The sequence below is a fragment of the Mauremys reevesii genome, linkage group 13, assembly GCF_016161935.1.
Source record: "Mauremys reevesii isolate NIE-2019 linkage group 13, ASM1616193v1, whole genome shotgun sequence".
In the NCBI taxonomy this organism is placed as follows: Eukaryota; Metazoa; Chordata; order Testudines; family Geoemydidae; genus Mauremys; species Mauremys reevesii.
Genome location: NC_052635.1, coordinates 25,360,247 through 25,376,416, shown reverse-complemented (window position 1 = coordinate 25,376,416; position 16,170 = coordinate 25,360,247).

Sequence of the window (16,170 nt, the reverse complement as noted above, 5' to 3'; positions counted from 1 at the left end):
CGGCTCCAGGCACCAGCGCTCCAAGCACGTGCCTGGGGCGGCAAGCCGTGGGGGGCGCTCTGCCGGTCACCGCTAGGGCGGCAGGCAGAGTGCCTTTGGCGGCTTGCCTGCGGAGGGTCTGCTGGTCCCGCGGCTTCGGTGGACCTCCCGCAGGCGTGCCTGTGGGAGGTCTGCCGAAGCTGCGGGACCAGCGGACCCTCCGTGCTTGGGGTGGCAAAATGTCTAGAGCTGCCCCTGACTTCGGCGGTGGGTCCTTTACTTGCTCCAGGTCTTTGGCAGCACTGAAGGACCCGCCGCTGAAGTGCCGCCGAAGACCCGAAGCACCGCCAGTTGAGTAAAGGCATCTCTAGCCAGGGAAGGGATTCTCACTGGGCGCGGGGCCCTCTTAGGTGAGGGGCTCAATTCGGGGAAATTGGTGGAATAGGCCTAAAGCCTGCCCTGGAGGGAAGGGTCTGAGCTCATTCACAGTGGTTGCAAACCCAGCTGATACTTACATACTGCCTGCCTGTATTTACAATGCCATAGCCGACAGCAGAACAGGGTGTTCTTTATGGGGAACCCCAGGTAAGTTCATATCCCACAACAGTCAAACAAAGCCCTAGCTTGCTAAGCCATGGGGATGTTGCAAGGCTTATCCATTCTCTCAGGCTGGGGGCTCGCTTGGGGAGAGTTTGAGTTGCAGGTTGGCTGGAGAGGGAGAGCTTTTTGGCTGCCTTTTGCTCAGTTCCTGCTTTTTCTTATGTGCTGAGAACAGAATGGATGGACATAAGCCCAAAACTGTGCCCAAAACAACAAATAAACTCATTTCATGTGTGCCACGGGATAGTCACAACTTTCAGTCACTGCCCACCTACCCTGGCTTGAGGCCAGAACCTATCACTAACTGCCCTGAGCTATTTAGCATCCAGCCCCACTGCGGGGACAGATTGAAAGGGATAATATCCGGTTACAAATCATACATTTAAAACAAAATGGCCTTATTTCAGCCAGGATCCTACTGGCACCTGAAAATGGTAAAACTGCAAGAGTTTTCAAATGTTGGTTTACTCCCCTGCTGCTAGCACTTCAGTGAAGTTGGCTGGACTAGTCATCTCAGCACATTGCTGCAGTATTTGGCTTGTGAACACCTCCAGGGAAATTTTAGTGGGGCCGTGGGTAGGTAATACACCTTCTTCAGGCCAGAGCAAGTTAGAGCAGCCTCAGGGGTTGCCCTGACTTGCAGGTGGCTAAAATATCGACTAAAACGGCCTGTCTGCTTGGGCAGCCCAGAGTCTGTATGTGGAGGTTCTCATTCACCCTGTCATAGCACATCTCATCCCGAGCCCTTTTGTGGTTCTCAGCCCAGTGTTGTCTTGTCAGGCTGGGAAGCCTCAAGCCTCTGGCTGATATTTTTAATGTGGAATATCGCTTTTATTTGTATCGCAGCAGCACCTGCAAGCCAGTCACAGACCTGGACCCCACTGGGCAAGGCACTGGACAAACATAGAACAAAAAGACGCTGATAAGGCTTCCTATGCCTACTACACCTGCTCATACTACCCAGCACCTAACCAAGCTCTCCTCTGTAGGGCCCCCACCTATTCCATAACTCACACCTAACCACTCAGCCCCCTTCCTTGCTTACTGTTTCTGTCTCCCTCCCACCACTGTCACACGGGTGTGTGTGTGGAGGGGGACTTGCTGGTCTTATCTGGAAGTGTTAACCCAATTTAAGCCCTGTAAAGTGCTCCCACATAACCTGCTGCCGGGAACCTGATAAATGTGTGTAACTGTGACAATAATTAACAGCCTGTTTCCCACATTCCCCTGCCTACTGCCTCCTACCCATACTTCCCTACTGACCTCATCAACAAATCTCATCAGCCTTTTAACTCTGAGCTAGTCCCCTATGGCTGCCTCCAAAGGCCTCACCCCCATTCCTTAGACAGGTGTGAGCATTCCAGCACCCAACCCTGGCTAGTGCATGCCCCTCATCCCCCGCTTTAGGGCATCTGCAAACACAGTGGCCCCCAGTACCAGCTGCAGCATGGCGGAGCTGTAGGAAAACATGTCATCCTCAGGTCAGTTTCCATCTCCCATTCACTGTTGTGTCACTCAGCCTGTACCTCCTCTAACTGAGCATTCATTTAAATACCTGGCCTGCTGGAGCAGCCTGGCCAGCCTGGCCAAGACGGGGGGTTTCTTGCACCGATGTGGCTACCCCGATGCAGTTACACTAAGGACAGCTCCCCGGTGTAGATGCACTGTGCACTGGAGTAAGATGGAGATTGCACTTCAGTCACATACCTGGGTAAGTTACCTGATCCAGAGACCCCCACTTTGTGTCTACATTATGGCTGTGCACTGTAGTGACACTGTTGTGAATTCCCCTAGCCTAGCCAAGCCCAATATCCCAGGAGCTTGTCAGCCTCAGCATAATGAGCCCAGGGGCCCTCTGAGCCAGACATCCCGGTGTCACGGCACATGCAGGAATTAGAACCACTTCTCCTAATGAAGCCCCTCTCCGCAGTGGTGCCTAGCCGTGGGGGCTAATCATGCTTATTACAAATGGATTTTCCTGCACCAATCCAAGTGGCGCAGATGAAGCACTGGTGTTTGATTGCTGAAGACAAACAAGCCATCCAGGGACCCTGGAGCTTCTCCTTCTCCTCCTCTTCCTGTGCTAAATCCCCAGTGTTATAAGGCCTGGTGCGAATCACAGAACAGCCAGTCAGCTGATTGTGTGATCCCCCGAGACTGTCTGTAACACAGAGGAGTGGCATCCTCTGACTGGGTTCTTCAGCTCCTGCATTCACACCCCCACCCCACCCCCGGTTGAAGAGACAGGGGCAACGATCATCCCATTTCATGGAAGAAACCTAGCCACCCTTTTTAAAACAGCTGATTTCCTTAGGCTCCATCAGCAGTCTGTGACCACCAGACACCAGGGCCTGATTCTGACCTCCTGCTGGGAACAATCCAGAGAGACTCTGGTGGATTCTGTGTGGAAATGAGAGGCGAATCGAGCCCTTGTGTGCAGGTTGGAACTGGGGGAGGCGTGAATGCAGCTGCCTGCTTCTCCTTGCACCCACCACTGTCCCCTTTCCAAGTTCATTTGGGTGCTCAGCCTTGCATGGCTCTGAATCTCCCCCATCTAATCTATCAGTCCTCCCTGCCTAATTATGATTTATTATCTCCCCAGCACAACACCCACACAAATAGCTCCCAGGGCACTTTCCCCGCCACCCCCCTGCCTATTAATCATTAACGTTTAGACAGTTCCTCCAGGTAAACAGGGTGTCACATGACTTTTACTTTAACCCCTTGGTGCCTTGTCAGGCCAGCCAGTCTCTGATTATCTTCTCCTGGTGAAAAGCAGAACTGGTGCCCACTTTGCAGACAGATCCTTGCAGTTTGAGGGCGTAGTGTTTGCACCATTGGTTTGAACATGGGCTGCACACTCTTGTTACTGAGGAACCTGGACAGAGGTGGATAGTCATTTTCTGCCTCCTTCCTCAGTGCAAAGCTGCAGTGTTCGGGCTGCAGAGAAGGGTCCTGGCCAGATGCCTATTCTCTACACAAAGGCTTGAAGTGGAATATTTATAAACCATACATGGAAACATTTCCAGTGGGTTTTAAAGGATCGTAATAATTTTGGGCCCAACATTCTTCTTTAGCAGAAATTATAATCTCATATGTACAGCAATTTGAGTTGCAAATGATGCAGGTTGTCCATCCCCTAAGGCTAAAAAGGAACTAGACATTTGGCTTAATCTGTCGTAAGGGAAATTTCGGTCAGACATTAGGAAAAAACTTTCTCACCATAAGAATAATTAGGCCCTGGAGACAAACACCTATCAGAGATGCTCTACGTTTACTTGGTCCTGCTTCAACGCAGGGAGTTGGATTAGATGACCTCTCAAGGTCCCTTCTAGCCCTACAGTTCTGTGATTCTGTAACAAGCAGGGGCAGCTCTAGCCATTTCGCCGCCCCAAGCACGGCGGCACGCTGCGGGGGGCGCTCTGCCGGTCGCCGGTCCCGTGGCTCCGGTGGACCTCCCGCAGACGTGCCTGCGGAGGGTCCGCTGGTCCCGCGGCTCCGGTGGACCTCCCGCAGGCGTGCCTGCGGATGCTCCACCGAAGCCGCGGGACCAGCGGAACCTCCGCAGGCATGCCTGTGGGAGGTCCACCGGAGTCGCCTGCCACCCTCCCGGAGACCAGCAGAGCGCCCCCCGCGGCATGCCGCCCCAAGCACGCGCTTGGCGTGCTGGGGCCTGGAGGCGCCCCTGGTAACAAGACTCTCCAGAGTTAGAGGAGTTAATGCTAATATACATCTTGGAAGAGATGTTAATCCTTGTGCTTCATGGGTTAAGTCAGTCTCTAACTTTTGGGGATATTAGAATGAGACCTACTGTGGGGACAAATTATCCCACATCTTCCTAAGGCAACATTTTTTGCCCCATTTTCTGAAGCATCTGGTTCTGAGCACTGTCAGACCCAAGATATTGGACTAGATGGACCTGATCCTTGCTGATGATTCCTAATGTTCTAGTGGGCAATTGTTTTGATATGTCTGATGTTTTGATACAATTCATATTCATAGATTCCAAGACCAGAAGGGACCATTGTGATCATCTAGGCCAGGGGTGGGCAAACTTTTTGGCCCGAGGGCCACATCTGGGTATGGAAATTGTATGGTGGGCCATGAATGCTCACAAAATTGGGGGTTGGGGAGTGGGAGGGCTCTGGCTGGGGGGTCAGGCTTTGGGGTGGGGGTGGGGATGAGGGGTAGGGGCTACAGGAGGGTGCTCTGGGCTGGGACCGAAGGGTTCGGAGGGTTGGAGAGAGATCAGAGCTGGGGCAGGAGATCGGGGCTTCATAGGTTAAGTCAGGGGATCTTAAGTCAGGGGATCAGGGGTGCAGGCTCCGGATGGCGCTTACCTCAAGCAGCTCCCAGAAGCAGCAACTTGTCTCCCTTCCGGCTCCTATGTGGAGGTGCATCCTGGTGGCTCTGCGCGCTGCCCCATCCGCAAGCGCCGCCCCTGCAGCTCCCATTGGCTGTGGTTCCCAGCCAATGGGAGCTGTGGGGACGGTGCTTGGGGCGGGGGCAACGTGCGAAACCCCTTGGCTTTCCCTATATGTGGGAGCCAAAGGGGGGACACGTCACTGCTTCTGGGAGCTGTGCAGAGCCACAGCATGCATGGAACAAGGGCGGGGCAAGCCGCCGACCCCGCTCTCTGGCTGGAGTGCCGGAGTGGAGCAAGCCCCAGACCCAGCTCCTGGGCAGGAGTTCAAGGGCCAGATTAAAATATCTGAGGTGCCGGAGGCAGCCCCCTGGACTGTAGTTTGCCGACCCCTGATCTAGTTTGACCTCCTGTGTAACCCAGGCCAGAGAATTTCCCCAAAATGACTTCTAGAACATATCTTTTAGGGGGAAAAAATCCAATCTATGAAATATTGAGTCTTGATTTTCATCAGCAGTTCTCAGTGGACATCCCCCAGGGACTCCTACCAGCACACCCACTCACCAATGTCAGCCCTAGCTTGGGACTTGATCCCAATAGCTGTCAGACCACTGGCCACAGTGCACTCACTCAACTGAGTCCTAATGACACTCAAGTCAGAGTGTGGTTATTACGAGCAGATATTGGCAGCATAAGTAGAGAGAATAATAGCATGTCTGGTCGAAAGTAATGGCATGAATAGTACAAAGTAATAGCATGTATGGTCCAGTGACAGAGTAATTGTAGCTGCTGTACATGAGTTTGCATTTCAGAGGGCTGGAGAGAGATACTGATTGCTTGTGTGTCATTGTTTCCTGCATGTTTTGCAGAGGGTCAGGGAGAGTCTTCCAGTCTGTTCCAATACTTTCAGAGCTCTGTTGACAGCACAGCCCTTGACATTAACATGGCTTGCCGGCTGTTTTCCATATCACCAGCCATTACCCTTTCTCCTCTGCCCAAATAAATTAACATTTGCCATGGGGCCCACAGCGGCTGTGAACAAACCCTGGCCATGGTGACTGATGGCCCTGAACACTGGGGGACCAGGGAGCACAGTCAAGAAAAGCGCATTAGCCTTATTTGTTCTCTCTTCACCTAGACACCGGTGATGTGTCACCCATGTCACAAGTCTGACAAGGCCTCAGCTTTGATGCCACATGCCCACAAAGTTGGCACAGACCCCAGGGAAAGGTGATTAGATTTCAGGTGCCACATTAGGGTGACGTCAGCCTTGGGTTGAGCAGGCTGTAACTCCTGCAGAGGGATTGGAAAATGAAAAGCATAGCACATGGCACACAAACTCCATCAGCAACTAGGTCCTGGGGGTTCACCCGGGGTTTCTGCTGACTAGGCCAGCTGGAAATTGTTTGCTTCTCCCACAGATCCAAGATCTGAGAATGTCTTGGAGGACAAGATGCCATGTCAGGGGAGCCCCAGATCCTGCGGGGCTGGAGGGGAGGGTGGTCTTTTCGGTGCCTCTGATATTCCGCATCCTTGTTTTTTAATACAGAAAAATCATTTATTTTCTGCATTTGCTGTTCTCCTGCCTAGGCTGGGTCACTGACATACTGGCTTTGATTTTAGACAGGACAACAGGGCATCCATCCTCTCAGCTCAGTGTTCATAATACTCCTGTCTCTAACTGGAGATGCCTCTTGCCAGGGAAGGGGCTGTGCCGTGGGAACAGCTCTCCGCTGCAGAGTCTGCAGAGGGAAGGAACAGAGCAGTCCTGGCTTGCTGTACCTCCATATGCCAGCAGGTGGCTAACTGCACCCCAAAGGGGATTTGTTCCTGGAAGAACAGTGCGGTTTAGCATCCTGGGATTTGTGCGGCTGTTGGTGTGGTCACAGCTCCACAGGAGCCATGGAGACAGATCACCAAGGGGCTGCACTGAATCAACCCCTTCCCTGGTCAGCTCTGTCCCTGTGTGGGGGTTGTGCTGACTGTTGGCAGAGGCCCCTGCCCTCCCAGAAGAGATTGTGGGTGAAACACTGTCCCCAGGAAGAGAGGAAGGCTGATCCAGTGGGTAGGGTACTAGCTGCAGACCTGGATTCAATTCCCTGCTTGGCCACAGATTCCCTGTGTGACCTTGGGCAAGTCATTTAGCCCAGATCCTCGAAGGCACTTAAGTGCCTAACTCCCATTGATTAAGAGCCTTAACACGTGTGATGCCGTGGGCTTAAGTCTCTGTGCCTCAGTCCCCTGTAACGTGTCACTCAGAGGCGGCTGAGAGGCAGGGAATTCTTGGGGAGCTGGTCCCTGATTGCAAGTGGCCTCGGTGCAGCCCTGGGGAACTTGGCAGAGTGAGGAGCCAGGTTCTGCACCTGGCCAGCACCTGTGCTAAAGGGGACGCCTCATCCAAGTCTGTCTTTGCAGCCAGATACCCTGACTATTTGAATGTAGAGAAATCTGGGGCCTGCCTGCTGGCTAGAGCTCTCACTGGCACCACGTGTAATGCTGGCCACCCCATTTGTTACATGGTCCCTAGCTCCACAGCCTCTCCCAGACTTCCATTCTGTTCAGGTCAGGTTCATGCAGGATGCCCATCACCGTGGTATCTGAGCAGGTCACAGTACCCCTTTGAGCGAGGGAAGCGTCATCCCCATTTTACAAACTGAGCCCTGAAGTGCTGAAATGAGGCGCATGGTTTTCCAAACAGCTCCGCACCCACCACTGAGGCTAGAGTTTCAAGAGCCATGTAGGCCCCAGAACAAGGGACCAGAGCTGCATAAGATGCTCAGACACTGGAGGCTTCATTTTTTGACAACCTGGCTCCATGCGTGTCACCCCAAATGACACTGGGAGTCCGTGGCAAAGCTGAGAATCCCATGGTCTTAATCACAAGGCTGTCCCATTATAATGCCTTCCCTGTGCTCCTGACTAGGTCTCTGGAGTTACAAGCCAGCTGCAGGGATGGGGCGCGTTGTGACTTTTAATTAGCTTGCCATCAATGAGGTGCCTTTCCAGCAGGCTGGTAACCCCAGCTGGAGGGCACTGCTCAGAAATGCTTTGTTTCCACTACAAACGCTGGGCCCAATCCTAAAGCGCTCTGGGAAGCTTCTGCTGGGTGCTGAGCACCCTTGGTTCCTGCAGGACTCAGTGGAAGTGAAGGTGCACAGCACGTGGCTGGATCGGGGCCTCTGTTTTCCAGTGACTCTTCTGTACTTGATGAGAAATAATGACAGGGGATGCTCCTTTGTGGAGCCGCCAGCACCCCTGGGCTGAGCAAATTGGCTGCCGTCTTCTTTTAAGTTTTTTAACAGTAGAAAATATAAAGCTCCCCAGCAGCCCCTCCTGCACGCAGATCAAGACTCTGCGCTGGGCTGTCCTGCCATTTCCTGCTGCTGTGGCTGCTTGCCCTGGGGAGAGGTCATGTGAGATGTTGCTGTGAAGGGCATAGTACATCGGGGGGGGGGGGGGGGTGGAATTAAGGACAAAATAGGATTTGCTTGCACAATCCTGCCTCTTTTCACTTGTGTTGGTATTTGCTCAGAGACCCAATCCCCGAGCTCCAGGGCCTACGTCCCAGGGAAGGAATGTTCCCCCTCAGGAAAGAGCATTACAGAATTGTCCAGCTGCCTCAGTGAAGGTGGGGGTGGGAGGGGGTGACATACCAGGGTACAATCTAGACCAGAGGTTCTCAAACTGGGAGTCGAGATCCCTCAGGGGGTCGCGAGGTTATTACATGGGGGGGTCATGAGCTGCCACCCTCCACCCTAAACCCCGCTTTGCCTCTAGCATTTATAATGGTGTTAAATATATAGAAAAGTGTTCTAAATTTCTAAGGGGGAGTCGCACTCAGAGGCTTCCTATGTGAAAAGGGTCACCAGTAAAAAAACTTTGAGAGCCACTGATCTAGACTAATGAGTAGCTGTGTCACCTCTGCCCTGTAATCTGGGGAGCCCTTTACAGTGCCTTGCTGCTGTAGCTTCCAGCCTGGACTGCTCACAAATAGCCTCCAGCAGGCAATTCACTCCCAGCCAATGTCTGTGTGTGCTGCAGCCAGCCAGCCAAACCTTGGCTCCTTAAAGATTACCTCAGGGTGAGCCCAACACACTCCAAGTCCCAGATTGTCCCCCCAGAAATGTATGTCTTATGCTGCCCAGCCCCCTCCTGGACAATAAAAGTTGATATAAAGTCCATTATTACTTTACTAGAAATAATATGTACACAACTTGCTAACCCAAATGGAGTTTCCCAGACACTTCAATTTAAACGCTCTGGATTAGATAAAACAATAAAACAAGTTTATTAACTACAGAGAGAGAGAGAAAGAGAGAGAGTGCTTTTAAGTGAGTACAAGTAATGAGGCATGAAAGTCAGAAATGGATACAAGAAAATAAAGTTAAAATGCTACTGGTGTCTAACTTAACAAACTACATCAGATTCAGGCAAAGTTTCTCACCACATGTTCTCAGCAATCTTATTGACCAAACCTCTTAAGTCAGAACCCCTTCTCCCCAGAATCCAGCAAATGCTTCCTTTGCCTTGTCACTTCAGGTGCCATGAATGCAATGGGCGGAGTGGAGGGGTTTCTTGGGTGTTTGTCCCTCCTTTTCATAGTTTCAGTCCCCCTCTTTAAAAGCATTTTCAGCTGGGTACCAGGAGACAAAAAGTCTCTAGGGAAGGATGTTCCCTGCTGCTTTTTCCTCACCTATTGGAGCTTCCTTTGTTTCCCTTCCTGCTTGATGATTCTGTTTACCACTCAACTGCAAATTAAGCAGAGCACACTTTCCTTTGTTTGAGACCGACCTGTTTGGAACATGTGTTCATAACACCACACAGTGGCATACGATAACTTCACATACAATGTTACCACACACATTTTATCAGGACAATAATGATGACTAAATTATGGGTTTTCAAAGGATATCTCACAAGGCATACTTGATGCAAAGATTATTAAATAGTGGGTAGGCTGTAGACATTCTGTCACAGAGGGAGGGTGCATAGATGTTACACTGCAGCTGACATCCCCCACTAGGGAGATAATCTATCCAGGAGATGCCCCTCTCTGCAGAGAATTTGTTCCAGCTGGAGGAGTTCATCGCAAGAGAGTGCTGTTGAGTCACTTGCCCCAAGGGCTTTGGATACATATGGGACCCAGGCCCACCCGGGGCTCTGGCTGCGAGAAGCTGTTTGCTTCTCAAACTCTGCTTGAAAGGAGCCTTTGCCAGATGGACCACCTTCCCTCCAAGCCCCAAACATGAGCTAGTCTCCCTTCTGGCAGTGAGCACCTAGGCCAGGGCCCTCTGCTGCGGTTCCTGGAGAATTTCACACTTTGCCACCAGCGCGTCAGCATTGCCAGCAATGGGTCACGTACGGGAAGATGGCGACAGCCAGGCCTCAGCCCGCTCATGGCCAGGGCCTTGGACTGAGTCTGATTCTGGCATCAGCCGGAGACATCGGAGAGCACTGACACCACATGGAACAGCTCGCCCTGCCCACTCAAGAGGAGAGCATGCTTCTGCCTGCAGGACTCCAGAACATAGGGGGAAGGCAGATCCCAGGGAAGTCTCTCCTGTAAGGTAAAGCAAGTCACTTGGTTGTGGGGGACAGTAGGGCTGGAAGGCTGGTGCATGACTGAGCACAGATGGGCACCTGCTCTAGTGTCAGCCAGGGAACAGACTCATCTCAGTCACTTGGGCTCAGGAGAGACTCCCTCACTGCACTCTGGTGGCTGTTTGAAATGGAGTTGGGTTCTGGCCCCGGGTTCCAGCGTTGTTCGGGCTGGCAGTTAACGGGCCTGTCACTGGGAGTTGCTGTCGTGCCCGGCGGGTGAGACAACTAGTCTCTAGCCTTACTGGCTAGAGCTTTTCTTATTAACATCTCCGGGCTGCTGGCAGAGGTGAGCGAGCAGCACATCCGATGGCAAGGGGCTCCCTTTTCCAAGGAGCGTGCGGCCACTCCGGTGATGGGTCAGAGTGCCCATCGGGTTTCATGCCAGCCAGGACATCTGGCGCCAAAGGCTGCGGAGAGTAGAGCTCCGGGGAACCCAGCTTAGGCTGGATCTACAGTCGGGATCTTTCAGGCCCTGTGTTCAGATGAGGCCCAGGCACAACAGTAAGAATAGCAGGCCCCAGCTGGGTCAGGACTCAGGACTGGGAGGAAGAGGAGTTTTGGAGGAGGAGGGAAGGAGAATCCATCCTGATGGGTGGGTAGCGCTGACATTTTTTGAGTTGGGGAGGTGGTGACCCCTGTGGTACTTGCCTGCCTACAGCAGAGGAGATGGAGGGCCAAGCAGGAAGGAGATGGGCTAATTTTAAAAAAAGAGTAAAAAATTCAGAATGAAGGTTCTGGATTGGATCTGCGCAATAGGTGCATGCACCTGTGGGCAGTTGTGAGGGCAAGCTGGCTACAGTGCCTGCTAGTTACACCTCATGCAGAATGAGACCTTTTGTTGCAAGGATAGGTTCTTGGATTAGTGTTTTTGTTGTGTGGTGTGTAGTTGCTGGTGAGTATTTGCTTCAGGTTGCAGGGCTGTCTGTAAGCAAGGACTGGCCTGTCTCCCAAGGTCTGTGAGAGTGAGGGATCGTCCTTCAGGATAAGTTGTAGATCCTTGATGATGCGCTGGAGAGGTTTTAGTTGGGGGCTGTAAGTGATGGCTAGTGGCGTTCTGTTACTTTCTTTCTTGGGCCTGTCCTGTAGTAGGTGATTTCTGGGTACCCTTCTGGCTCTGCCAATCGGTTTCTTCACTTCAGCAGGTGGGTATTGTAGTTTTAAGAATGCTTGATAGAGATCCTGTAAGTGTTTGTCTCTGTCTGAGGGATTGGAGCAAATGCGGTTGTATCTTAGAGCTTGGCTGTAGACCAGTGGTCTCCAAAGTGGGGTGTGGTGCGCGGCAGGAGGAGCGCCGCTGGAGCAGCGCCACTTTTTTTTTTCCCCTTCAGCAGTTTGGCGGGGAGTCTGAGCATCTTTTCTTTTCCCATCTTCGGCAGTTCGGCCGGGAGCAGGGGGTGCGTGCTCAAAAATTTTTTACTGATGGGGTGCATGATCAAAAAAGTTTGGAGACCGCTGTTGTAGACAATGGATCGTGTGATGTGGTCTGGATGAAAGCTGGAGGCATGTAGGTAAGTATAGCAGTCAGTAGGTTTCCGGTAGAGGGTGGTGTTTATGTGACCATCACTTATTTGTACTGTAGTGTCCAGGAAGTGGATCTCTTGTGTGGACTGGTCCAGGCTGAGGTAGATGGTGGGGTGGAAATTGTTGAAATCCTGGTGGAATTCCTCAAGGGTATCTTTCCCATGGGTCCAGATGATAAAGATGTCTTCAGTGTAGCGGAAGTAGAAATAGAGTAGGGGCGTTAGGGGACGAGAGTTGAGGAAACGTTGTTCTAAATCAGCCATAAAAATGTTGGCATACTGTGAGGCCATGCGGGTACCCATAGCAGTGCCGCTGACTTGAACGTACACATTGTCCCCAAATGTGAAATAGTTGTGGGTGAAGACGAAGTCACAAAGTTCAGCCACCAGGTTTGCCGTGACATTATTGGGGATACTGTTCCTGACGGCTTGTAGTCCATCTTTGTGTGGAATGTTGGTGTAGAGAGCTTCTACATCCTTAGTGGCCGGGATGGTGTTTTCTGGAAGATCACCAGTGGATTGTAGTTTCCTCAGGAAGTCAGTGGTGTCTTGGAGATAGCTGGGAGTGCTGGTGGCCTAGGGCCTGAGGAGAGAGTCTACGTAGCCAGACAATCCTGCTGTCAGGGTGCCAGTGCCTGAGATGATGGGGCGCCCAGGATTTCCAGGTTTATGGATCTTGGGTAGCAGATAGAATATCCCTGGTCGGGGTTCTAACACTGTGTCTGTGTAGATTTGTTCCTGTGCTTTTTCAGGGAGTTTCTTGAGCAGATGGTGTAGCTTCTTGTGGTACCCCTCCGTGGGCTCAGAGGGTAATGGCCTGTAGAATATGGTGTTAGAGAGCTGCCTAGCAGCCTCTTGTTCATATTCCGACCTATTCATGATGACGACAGCACCTCCTTTGTCAAATATCTATTACCTCACATCTGCACCTCTGGTTGTTTTGCTATAGCACGGAAGCCTGGCAATACACTTTGTACTAGTAGCTAAATGCCATTAGCAGGCAGTGGAGAGCCTTAGGCGAGGTTATGAAGAGAGCAGCCTCTGTAACTCCTGCAATGGTCCTATTGAACCCCGAACCCTCAGCTACCCCTGGGACTGAGGCAGCGGGAGGTGGCCAGAAGGGCCTCTGTGCCCCACACAGGTTGGGGTTGGAGGGAGCTGGCAGGCAACTGCTCTGATTCTCTCAGCACGTTTGACGCTTTCCCTGTCTCCTCTTTACAGATGAAAGTGGCATCTCCTTTCTGATGCTTCCCCTTTATCCCTCTGTTCTCCACTCGCCTCCCACGTGTGCCCCACACCAGTTCCTGTCAAAGTGGCCCTCTTTCTTGTGCCCCCTGGGCTGTGTATCCAGGAGCATCACGCTGACAAAGACTGGTGCATTCCAGAGACATTGCTGGAGCGGCCGAGGCAGGGGTGGATTAGCCTGAAATAAATCCTCCCTCCTACCCCCCCAAAAAGGAAAATGCTGGCTCTATCTGATCTAATCCTATCTATCTAATCTGCCTATCCCACACTCATCCCCATGACCTGCTCAGCTCTCAGGGGTGTAATCAGCTTAGTGATATCCTATAAGGGAGGATGATTCTTTGGGTTCCCCTTTGGGGACTGAATTAAGAGAGAACCACGATGCTCTGCTGAAATGCCGCTGGTGTGGTTCCCTTGGCCATCCAGCTGCTGGTGGTAAACTTGGATCATGCTGCTGCTCGTCTTGGAGAGCCCTTCACCGTCTCTGTCTCTGTACGCTATACAGTAGCCCAGGGTAAGCAACCTATGGCACGCGTGCCAAAGGCAGCACGCAAGCTGATTTTCAGTGGCACTCACACTGCCCAAGTCCTGGCCACTGGTCCGGGGGGCTCTGCATTTTAATTTAATTTTAAATGAAGTTTCTTAAACATTTTAAAAACTTTATTTACTTTACATACAATAGTTTAGTTATATATTATAGACGTATAGAAAGAGACCTTCTAAAAACGTTAAACTGTAGTACTGGCACGCGAAACCTTAAATTAGAGCGAATAAATGAAGACTCGGCACAGCACTTCTGAAAGGTTGCCGACTCCTGCAATAGCCCATTGTCCAACAGCTCGGAACACTGCCTGGAACATGCCCTGCTCAAGGTTGTTTCTTTCACTCTCTTGGCTGATGTGTCTGCCTCAATTTTATTCCTGCCTCGATCAGAAGAAAAGGAGGCTCACGCTGTAGAAAACCGAGAGACGCTCTCGCTCAACAGAAATTACGGGCTTGATGCAGGAGTCACTTAGTTAAGCAAGAAGTTACAGTAGACGATCACCATGATCTCATCTGGCCTTGATGTCTATGAATCGATGGGTTCATTTTATTTGCCCCCACATTTTTTAAACTTTTCTTTGCAGCCACAAGGGCTAGAAACATACTCTTTTTTTAAATGAAAGCCGAGGTTCTCACATAACCACCTGACTCCAGGAGCTGGGTCTTTAAAGACAAAATAACCATTAATCATGCTATTTGGAAGAGTTGGCAGTGCTGCATTTAAGCCCTTCTTGTGCTGTCCCCTTCACCCCTATAATTCTGGATAGAAAAGTTCTTATGGTTTCAGAATGTTTGCACTGATAATTAATAGCCCAGGTAGCATAAAATAGCACAAGGTCAATTTCTTCAGCAGAAATAGTGTTTTCTAGCATGGCAGTCCCATGAGTCACCAGCTCTGCTGTAATACAGTAATTAATAGAACCTCCTCCTCTCCCATGGCCCAAACCAAACCTGTTTAGGACAGAATTAAATATGGATCTCAATTAAAGAACGTTTTTCATAACGAGACAGTGGAGGAGCGTGGCAGCCATTTCAAAGGGGGATTCTTTTGGGTGGGGACTAGGACTTGGGTCAAGGTGTGCAGTGGAAACTAGGCAAGTGGGAAATCTTTCTGCTCCTGATTTATGCATCACATCTAATCTCTCCTGCTTTCTCTCTCCTCTGGGGCTGGGGAGATCGATGTGGGGTGGCTATTGGCTGTCACTCTGTGTGGGGCAGGGGTGTTGTCAGACTCTGATTTAATTCAGTGCATGGCATTCTCAGACTGGTGTTTAATTAAGCTGTCAGGTCGTTACCTTTAATCAGCGTGTGTTAGAACCATGCCAGGGGCCTTGTCCCATGGCACTCAGGGAACTCCTTCTCCTATGGCAAGTGGGGCAGACCCACAGCTACCCCACTGGACCGCTCCCATCCTTGGCCCTAATGCCCCCATGGGCGCCCCATTACTGATTAGCGCTTGGGGAAGGACTAAGCTGCCAAGGGTCTCCAGCCCCAGGGTGGGGTCCACTCACTCCAATTTAGGAGCAAGAGGAGCGAGCCAAGCCATCCCACGCCTTTCCACCCAGCGGCTGGGCAGTGTGTGGTCCCCTGGTGCTGTGTGAGGGCCAGAGGAGTAGGGAGAGGGCACTGGTATGTCAGCTGTGGTTGGGCTGTGACACTGATGGTCCCTTTTTTGCTGCCTTTGGAATCAGGGGAGAAGGAAATAAAGAGAAGTGTTTCCTCTGGCCGGTTGCTTTATTTATAACTTTCCATATGGGTCTTTGATCCCTCCCAACTAGTCACCCGTCAGAGGTTCCTGCCTCCCTGAGAGGTTCTCCTAAAGCAGCTCTGACTTTCCCAACATGGAGACCATCTCCCATAGGAAGAAACAGGATCAGTCCAAAGTTCTAATACCACTGCTGACTCAGTGCATGACCTCGGGCAAGTCACTTTGCTTACTTGTGCCTCAGTTTCCCCATCTGCAAAATGGGGATATGAATCCCTCCCTACCTCGCAGGGATGTGGTGAGGCCACAATGCTGATAAGGGCTTTGACGAGGGAAAGCACTAAGTGTTGTTCTTTCACCTTCCTCTTCTTTTAGGGCTTCAGGACATTGCTCTGGGAGGCTGATCCCCTTTTTCCTGCCTGGCTCTCCAGTCTCTGCGAAGATGTGGATGTGGCTGATGTGGATCCTTCTTTTCTTAAGGTTAAGTTAAAAAAAAGCAAAGTAAAACCTCTGTGTACCTAATTCTCCATTGGTGATGTGACTGACTCAGGTACGGCTGCAGCAGGGAGCCTCAGAGCCTTGGTCTGGTGCTAAAAATAGCTGTGTAGACCTTC